Source organism: Polyodon spathula, chromosome 16, assembly GCF_017654505.1.
Source record: "Polyodon spathula isolate WHYD16114869_AA chromosome 16, ASM1765450v1, whole genome shotgun sequence".
Lineage (NCBI taxonomy): Eukaryota > Metazoa > Chordata > Actinopteri > Acipenseriformes > Polyodontidae > Polyodon > Polyodon spathula.
This window is the reverse complement of record NC_054549.1, coordinates 912,123-922,259: the sequence shown is the minus strand read 5'-3', so window position 1 is coordinate 922,259 and position 10,137 is coordinate 912,123.

The following is a 10,137-nucleotide window of genomic DNA, read 5'->3' as shown; positions in this document are numbered from 1 at the left end:
GCGCATGCGCGGTACTGCTTAACAAGCGTCCGTCTTGGAACAAGGGCTGTGCGTCACAGAGTCCTCGTATGTAAAAATATCCTGCACCAGTTCTGTATGTTGATTTTGAGGGAAGTCGCTGATGATATATGAACGGTATAGAGCGGATGTATATGGCGAGATGTGCGGGTATGTCTGTTGTGACGGCATACCTGTTGCTGTGAGAAAGCGGATTTGGGGGTCCTGTAATATGGTAGTGCATCACTCCAAAAATAAAAGCCCTTAGTAACTCCTGTTTTTGAATGGAAAGTTGTGTCGTGTTGTGAAACCTGTTATTTTCTCCCTAAGCACTTTGAAACATACCCATGACACATAGTCTGCAGTGTGATTGCATTACACCGTGTAACAACATTTTTTTTTTTTTTTTTTTTTGTTCCTGGGTAGTAAGTGTTATTTCCTAATTGCTTATGCCTCAAAAGTATAGAAAATGGCTATTATTCCCCACAAACTTTGCTTTTGTGACCAGGACAGGTACATTTCAAAATATCACTATTTCCAATGAGAAAACGGGCAAATTTGTGTTTTTTCGTTCACATAAAGTCAGTGTGGCAGAGCAAACCTCTGCCCTTTTTAAATTGGCAGGGATGAGGTTAATTACCCCTACCTGCCTGGGTTTATTATGTTCAGGTGGCATGGGGTTGATTAGTTGATTAGGTTAATTAATGATCAATCAGCGCCCAGCCACCTGACATAAAAGGAGGCCTCTGCTTCTCATTTAGGAGAAGGGAGCTGAGGAAGCAGGTTGGTGTTGGTGTTGGTGTTGGTGTTGGTGTTGGTGTTGGTGTTGGTGTTGGTGTTGGTGTTGGTGTTGGTGTTGGTGTTGGTGTTGGTGTTGGTGTTGGTGTTGGTGTTGGTGTTGGTGTTGGTGTTGGTGTTGGTGTTGGTGTTGGTGTTGGTGTTTTGCCCAGCCTGGAAACCTTTATTTTTGTGAATTTTGTTTTATTTGTGTTTAAATCCCTTTATTTTGCCATTGTGCACTTTTGTTTTGTGTTATTTATAATAAAATTAGTATTTTTTTTGAACTGCAGACTGTCTCTGGGCCTCTATCCACTTGCCAGCCTGCCACAGTCATAAAAAAACAACAGGAAAGACAGGCAGGACAGAAGAGGAGGAGAGGTAGCGCTATACATAAGAAACAGTTTTGAAGCCCAGGTGTTAAACCTGGACAAAGAAAATAAAACTGAATCAATATGGGTCGGAATAATGGACAAAAATTCAAAGGGCATAATAATAGGAGCATGCTATAGACAGCTAGATTCAGACAGTGAGCAAAATAATTTGTTATACAATGACATTAGAAATGCATGTAGCAAAGGAGGAGCCATACTAATGGGGGATTTCAACTTCCCCCATATAAAATGGGGAAAACACAGTGGGTAGCACGAAAGATGAAATAGAAATGGTGGAAATGACAAATGACTGCTTCCTAACACAATTTGTCAAGGCGCCCACTAGAGGGGAGGCATGCCTTGATTTAGTCTTTTCAAATAACGAAGACAGAATAACTAAAACAGAGGTCAGAGAACCACTGGCAAACTCAGACCACAACATGGTCTCATTTGAAGTGTTTTTTAAATCCCCAAAAGTAATGACTAAAGCTAAGGTTTACAATTTTAGAAAAGCAAACTATGAAGGTATGAAACAGAGACTAACAGAAGTAGATTGGAGTAAAATAGAGAAAACACCCACAGAAGAAGGATGGTTGTTCTTCAAAAATGTAGTACTAGAGGCGCAAAACAATTATATCCCTAAAGTAGACAAATCTAAATGTAAAACTAAATTGCCAAAATGGTTTAATAGATCAATTAAAAAAAAAAATTCAGCGAAAAGACACTTTACAGAGCATTAAAAAAGGACCAAAAAGAAAGTACGCAGAAAGAGTACACGGAACTGCAAACGCAAGTCAAAAAGGAAGTTAGAAAGGCCAAGAGAGAAATAGAAATGAACATTGCTAAGGGAGCTAAAACCAATTCCAAAATGTTTTTCCAATATTACAACAGCAAGCGAACATTCAAAGAGGAGATTAAATGTTTGAGATACAAATGGCAAAATGGTAGATGAAGAAAAAAAAATAGCAAATATATTAAATGATTACTTTTCACAAGTTTTTACAAAGGAAGATACTGACAACATGCCCCACATGTCATCCAGTTCCTATCCAGTTTTAAATAACTTTAGCATAACTGAGGCAGAAGTGTTAAAGGGACTAGGAGCTCTTAAAATAAACAAATCCCCTGGGCCGGATGAGATCCTCCCAGTAGTACTCAAAGAAATGAAAGAAGTAATTTACAAACCGCTAACCAAGATCATGCAGCAGTCTCTTGACACAGGGGTGGTACCGACAGACTGGAAAATTGCAAACGTAATACTGATCCACAAAAAGGGAAACAAAACTGAACCAGGTAACTACAGACCAGTAAGCCTGACTTCTATTATAGGCAAACTTATGGAAACTATAAGATCCAAAATGGAAAATTACCTATATGGTAACAGGGTCCTGGGAGACAGTCAACATGGTTTTAGGAAAGGGAGATCGTGTCTAACTAACTTGCTTGATTTTTTTGAGGATGCAACATCGATAATGGATAATTGCAAAGCATATGACATGGTTTATTTAGATTTCCAGAAAGCTTTTGACAAAGTCCTGCACAAAAGATTAATTCTCAAACTGAACGCAGTTGGGATTCAAGAAAACACATGTACATGGATTAGGGAGTGGTTAACATGTAGAAAACAGAAAGTACTGATTAGAAAAACCTTAGAATGGAGTGTGGTAACCAGTGGAGTACCACAGGGATCAGTATTAGGTCCTCTGCTATTCCTAATCTACATTAATGATTTAGATTCTGGTATAGTAAGCAAACTTGTTAAATTTGCAGATGACACAAAAGTAGGAGGAGTGGCAAACACTGTTGTAGCAGCAAAGGTCATTCAAAATGATCTAGACAAGATTCAGAACTGGGCAGACACATGGCAAATGACATTTAATAGAGAAAAGTGTAAGGTACTGCACGCAGGAAATAAAAATGTACATTATAAATATCATATGGGAGATACTGAAATTGGAGAAGGAATCTATGAAAAAGTCATTTTTGTTGACTCAGAAATGTCTTCATTTAGACAATGTGGGGAAGCTGTAAAAAAGGCCAACAAGATGCTTGGATACATTGTGAAAAGTGTTGAATTTAAATCAAGGGAAGTAATGTTGTACAATGCACTAGTAAGACCTCATCTTGAATATTGTGTTCAGTTCTGGTCACCTCGCTATAAAAAAAGATATTGTTGCTCTAGAAAGAGTGCAAAGAAGAGTGACCAGAATTATTCCGGGCTTAAAAGGCATGTCATATGCAGACAGCTAAAAGAATTGAATCTGTTCAGTCTTGAACAAAAAAGACTACGTGGCGACCTAATTCAAGCATTCAAAATTCTAAAAGGTATTGACAGTGTCGACCCAAGGGACTTTTTCAGCCTGAAAAAAGAAACAAGGAGCAGGGGTCACAAATGGAGATTAGACAAAGGGGCATTCAGAACAGAAAATAGGAGGCACTTTTTTACACAGAGAATTGTGAGGGTCTGGAATCAACTCCCCAGTAATGTTGTTGAAGCTGACACCCTGGGATCCTTCAAGAAGCTGCTTGATGAGATTCTGGGATCAATAAGCTACTAACAACCAAACGAGCAAGATGGGCTGAATGGCCTCCTCTCGTTTGTAAACTTTCTTATGTTCTTAACATATGAATCCAAATTAACATGTATTTATACTAAAGTAATACAAAAATGACTACAAAAGATTTAGAAGTGAGCAGTTTTTCGAGATTTATGATTATACTCTAATATTACAGCCTCCTCTGCTGGCAGAATTGCAGCACCAGGGCCTGCAGCTTACCTATGGAGATGTGCTGCTTTTTAAAGCTCCCCTTTCATCCTTCTATCTCTTTTGACCATCCAAGGCGCTTCGTTTTACAACCGAGACGCATCGACTGTTCTGTTTCCTCTGCCAGAATGTTCTCTCTGTTTTATAGATACTTTTTTCTCTCCAAACAATTCTCTGCATTTGCTACAAACAACCTTGACTACCACGTTATTGAATGGAGAATTCGCTTTCTTTGCTATTCTCTCTGAATCTGTTTCATTTCCACAAGTCATGCCTACTACACTACCACACAACACATGTGCCGTCAGTCTGTTCATATTATAGGAACAGGACAAGTGAATTTAAACACAAAGATGGCATTGTTTGTTGGGAATTTGATGGTAATTTTCCTTCAGTAAAACAGTATCATCACAGTATTTATCCTGACAGTGGTTTTATGAGTAAAAAAACCACCACATATTAACGGGATAATCTGGAAATATCGTCTATTTTTATGCCTAACCCCCATCATGTTGTGTGTTTCTTTCAAAACTGCTCATTTGAGCCCTATGTGCAGACCTGGTTAGATTTGTGATGTTAGCTGCAAACACTTAAAGGTCATTCTCTGTGTTTCTGGCCGGTGCTGTGTTTGTTATATTGAAAAGGTACACGCTACAGTTGTGTATTTCTGCATTTTAACCCAGTTGTATCCATTTTCTGTAAATTTGGGGCCTCAAAGTGTTAAATATTACCACCGACTCCCCCACAGGCATTTCCTAGTACTGAAGTCTTTCTCAAATGTAACGGAAAACCCAAGCGGAGTCTGGATGAACCTGTGACACTGTCATGTGTAGACTGAAAGAGGCCATTAGTGTCTACTTCTCCTTATTCCTGCTCCATGCACCCTTAACCCCTCCTTGTGTTTCACAAGCAGAAGCTCATTAAAACTGCAGCAGTGTGAAAGGAGAGGGATTTCTGTTTTTTCAGCTGTGATGTTAACAGTATTGGGTCAGTGTCAGTGTCAGCGGCGTCCTCTGGTCCTGGTTTCTGTGCTCTGTTGTGAACAGTATTGGGTCAGTGTTCGTGTCAGCGGTGTCCTCTAGTCCTGGTTTCTGTGCTGTGTTGTTAACAGTATTGGGTCAGTGTCAGTGTCAGCGGTGTCCTCTGGTCCTGGTTTCTGTGCTGTGTTGTTAACAGTATTGGGTCAGTGTTCGTGTCAGCGGTGTCCTCTGGTCCTGGTTTCTGTGCTGTGTTGTTAACAGTATTGGGTCAGTGTTCGTGTCAGCGGTGTCCTCTGGTCCTGGTTTCTGTGCTGTGTTGTTAACAGTATTGGGTCAGTGTCAGTGTCAGCGGTGTCCTCTGGTCCTGGTTTCTGTGCTCTGTTGTTAACAGTATTGGGTCAGTGTCAGTGTCAGCGGTGTCCTCTGGTCCTGGTTTCTGTGCTGTGTTGTTAACAGTATTGGGTCAGTGTCAGTGTCAGCGGTGTCCTCTGGTCCTGGTTTCTGTGCTGTGTTGTTAACAGTATTGGGTCAGTGTTCGTGTCAGCGGTGTCCTCTGGTCCTGGTTTCTGTGCTCTGTTGTTAACAGTATTGGGTCAGTGTCAGTGTCAGCGGTGTCCTCTGGTCCTGGTTTCTGTGCTCTGTTGTTAACAGTATTGGGTTAGTGTCAGTGTCAGCGGTGTCCTCTGGTCCTGGTTTCTGTGCTGTGTTGTTAACAGTATTGGGTCAGTGTCAGTGTCAGCGGTGTCCTCTGGTCCTGGTTTCTGTGCTGTGTTGTTAACAGTATTGGGTCAGTGTTCGTGTCAGCAGTGTCCTCTGGTCCTGGTTTCTGTGCTCTGTTGTTAACAGTATTGGGTTAGTGTCAGTGTCAGCGGTGTCCTCTGGTCCTGGTTTCTGTGCTCTGTTGTTAACAGTATTGGGTTAGTGTCAGTGTCAGCGGTGTCCTCTGGTCCTGGTTTCTGTGCTCTGTTGTTAACAGTATTGGGTCAGTGTCAGTGTCAGCGGTGTCCTCTGGTCCTGGTTTATGTGCTCTGTTGTGAACAGTATTGGGTCAGTGTCAGTGTCAGCGGTGTCCTCTGGTCCTGGTTTCTGTGCTGTGTTGTTAACAGTATTGGGTCAGTGTCAGTGTCAGCGGTGTCCTCTGGTCCTGGTTTCTGTGCTCTGTTGTTAACAGTATTGGGTCAGTGTTCGTGTCAGCGGTGTCCTCTGGTCCTGGTTTCTGTGCTGTGTTGTTAACAGTATTGGGTCAGTGTCAGTGTCAGCGGTGTCCTCTGGTCCTGGTTTCTGTGCTCTGTTGTTAACAGTATTGGGTCAGTGTCAGTGTCAGCGGTGTCCTCTGGTCCTGGTTTCTGTGCTGTGTTGTTAACAGTATTGGGTTAGTGTCAGTGTCGGCGGTGTCCTCTGGTCCTGGTTTCTGTGCTGTGTTGTTAACAGTATTGGGTCAGTGTTCGTGTCAGCGGTGTCCTCTGGTCCTGGTTTCTGTGCTGCGTTGTTAACAGTATTGGGTCAGTGTCAGTGTCAGCGGTGTCCTCTGGTCCTGGTTTCTGTGCTGTGTTGTTAACAGTATTGGGTCAGTGTCAGTGTCAGCGGTGTCCTCTGGTCCTGGTTTCTGTGCTGCGTTGTTAACAGTATTGGGTCAGTGTCAGTGTCAGCGGTGTCCTCTGGTCCTGGTTTCTGTGCTGTGTTGTTAACAGTATTGGGTCAGTGTCAGTGTCAGCGGTGTCCTCTGGTCCTGGTTTCTGTGCTGCGTTGTTAACAGTATTGGGTCAGTGTCAGTGTCAGCGGTGTCCTCTGGTCCTGGTTTCTGTGCTGTGTTGTTAACAGTATTGGGTCAGTGTCAGTGTCAGCGGTGTCCTCTGGTCCTGGTTTCTGTGCTGTGTTGTTAACAGTATTGGGTCAGTGTCAGTGTCAGCGGTGTCCTCTGGTCCTGGTTTCTGTGCTGTGTTGTTAACAGTATTGGGTCAGTGTTCGTGTCAGCGGTGTCCTCTGGTCCTGGTTTCTGTGCTGTGTTGTTAACAGTATTGGGTCAGTGTTCGTGTCAGCGGTGTCCTCTGGTCCTGGTTTCTGTGCTGTGTTGTTAACAGTATTGGGTCAGTGTTCTGTCAGCGGCGTCCTCTGGTCCTGGTTTCTGTGCTGTGTTGTTAACAGTATTGGTCAGTGTTAGTGTCAGCGGTGTCCTCTGGTCCTGGTTTCTGTGCTGTGATGTTAACAGTATTGGGTTAGCGTTAGTGCCAGCTTTATCAATTCAAGATTGTAATGACTTCAAGTCCTCCCTGTGTTTGTTTTAAGATAAATACATTCTGTTTCCTATCTGATAGCTGATTGCATTAAACTCTGGGATTGATCTGGTTGCTCTTTACTGGACTCTCTCCAGGACACAATGTCCTTTTGGTAATGCAATGACCAGAACTGAAGACATCTTAACTAATATCTTCTTCTTGTTATTTAGAAAGACTTTGCATATCATTTGTTTTAGTCCGCACCTCCCGGTACTTATAGACCTCTAAAACATGGCTTCCCTTTTTATACTGCTGGTACAGCATTAACAGGGTGTAGCCATTAACCTGTCCCTCGGCAACACTTTGCCCCCAGTGTAGGAAATATAACATTCTTTTGATGCGGTATTTCTGACTGTTGACTTTCTTACATCCATTGGGGGGCAGAGTGTTGCAGGGGGGCCAGGTTAAAGGTTACACTCTGGTGTACCAGTTGGAAGAGAGGAGACATGTTTGAGAGTCTCCAGGCTGTGACACAAACTCAATCTGAAGCAGATTCTCTCAGGTAACCCAGAACAATGGAGTTTTGTGACATAGGGCAGAATCTATTTGGTTGTCTTGTTCCTGGTGTATCAGGGGTTACTACTTCAACATACATGCCAACAGTCTCAATATGCTCGGGACAGTCCCCATTTCCTAGCACATGTCCCGGGTCCCGATGCATAGGAAGAAAGTCCCGATATTTACCCATAGAAAGAAAAAAAAATCTTCTGCACAGTAGAGTTTGTGAAAACCACACGCTGTGCTCTTCATGCGGTTGCTGGTCACTCACATCTACAAAGGGAAGAACGCTTCATTATGTCTACTTTTACTGTCATGATGGTCGTGTTGAGTTGGGGGGGGATACGTCTATTATATGTATCTATTCAAATGTTGGCAAGTATGCTTCAAGCATTTCTAACTATGTAAAACATAATTCTTCCATCCTTCTGTTGAGTTTAGCAGAATTCCACCCACTGTGCTGATTGATTGTAAAGTATGGTATTCACAATCGTTCTGAGTGCTTTCATTACAATAACTCATATAGTGAGGGGTCCAATCCATTAATCATTCTGAGTGCTTTCATTACAATAACTCACATAGTGAGGGGTCCAATCTGCTAAGTTCTTTGAGTTCAAAAGGTGCCCTTCTGTTCTTGTTGTCTGTCTTGGACCCGTGTACTGTAGGCTTGTCAGCTAAAGTGCTTTATATTAGTTCAATGCCAGCAAAACAAAAAGGAGAGTTGATTCAAAGTGGCTGATCACTAGGTGGTGCTGTCTAGTGTCAAATCTAAGTGCTCTAAGCTGTGGTCAAAAGGTCAGCGTCACCTACCATTGTAGGATTGAGAGACATAATAAAAATTTTATGAACATCATTTAGATCTTTTATTTAACATCATGTAATCAAGAAACTACAAAATGATATCGCAAAAGTCTACCAGAAGCCATAATAGTAGCACAGTATTTCATGTTAGTTTTTCATTTAGTATATGGAAAACTACAAAGCAATTGTAATTCAATATGTTAATGTAGCATTATTCATCAGGTTTCATTCGACTTTAGTAGCAAAATTAATTAATTCTATAAGGTGATGCAAAACTTTTGGCCAGAGCTGTATGTCAGGCAACTAGAAATGAAGAGAAGCTTCTCATTAATGCAAACTTATTAACAACAACAAAAAAAAGTGAAAATTGCAATAAGAACCACACAGAATGATTGAATATATATATATAAAGGAGGCAGTATAGAATAAAACAAACTAAGAAGCTAGTACTAAAAACAAAGCATGGCGGTAAGAAGGAAATTATGAAATAAAAGTGCAGGAGAGAAACAGGTAAAGAATGTGAAGAGGAGAGGGCTGAAGGAAGGAATAATGAATCCTGAAAGATTTATTAACCTCGTTCCTTTGAAGTACTTTCAGAAATTTTACCCATCATGCATTCCTCTGACTAGATAGGTTTCCGATGTGCAGTTTAGAAAGAAATACAATATTGCTAACATGTTTTTATTATTATTATTATTAGTATTACTATTATTGTTGTTGTTTGTTAATTAATTTATTTATTTATTTAGAAAAATGACACTTGGTGCTGGAGTTGATAAAATAGTGTTCTCAGCTGCCTTCCCTTCCAGGTAATCTTTTCACCTGCACTTCAGCGGTGTCTCTGAGGGTAAGCCTTTTACTTGCTGCTCAGCAAGTCAGTCATTAGGGGAAGCAGCTGGTCAGTTACTAACAGGAAATGAGGTGCTGAAGACATGAGGACCATTTCACTCCCTGGGTGACCCTGAAAGTACAATTAGAAACAAGGCCTGGAAGCGAAGATTTCTTTAACATGTAGTTGAGATATAACAGGTGTAGTTTGACATATAGGGGCTGATGTAAGGATAGGCGCAGTGCAAACAATTGCGTCTGCAAAATCCAAACTGCCTAGCGGCCAGGCAATTATTTTGCACTGCAACATATGTAAGCTTAATAGCAATGCAAATTACTCAACACGCACAAATAACGAGCTGCAATCGGGCATGCATCGGGCATGTTAGTGGCCATCCTTAAGGCGAGTGGTGAGGGGAGTTAGGAGTACAGAGAGCAGTAAGCACTGGATGAGATTTGTGGAGCACAAAAATCTAATTAAATCAAAAAATATATCAGATGAAGTCCTCTTTGTGCATGGAAAAGAGTCCCTACGGCTGAGGTCACTCAGCATGAAACTGAGTTATTTGGAAAAGCCTCAACCAACATCGTTATGCTGTGATCCTCTATAGTGGATAAAGTCAAAGCAGGAAGAGGAGGAGGGCTGGCATCCACATCACAGCTGACACCGCTGGAGAGGGAAGCCATCCCAAACAAAGTGACCCTGGGTTTGAACACGCGGGGTCTTCTCTGTGCTGCACTTCTCCTCTGACAGTTTTCCTGCCTGCCTCAACAACAGCCAAGCGTCACCGCATCAGGAAGTGGACCATAGCAGTCATCCTGAGACCACTGACCAGGCTCT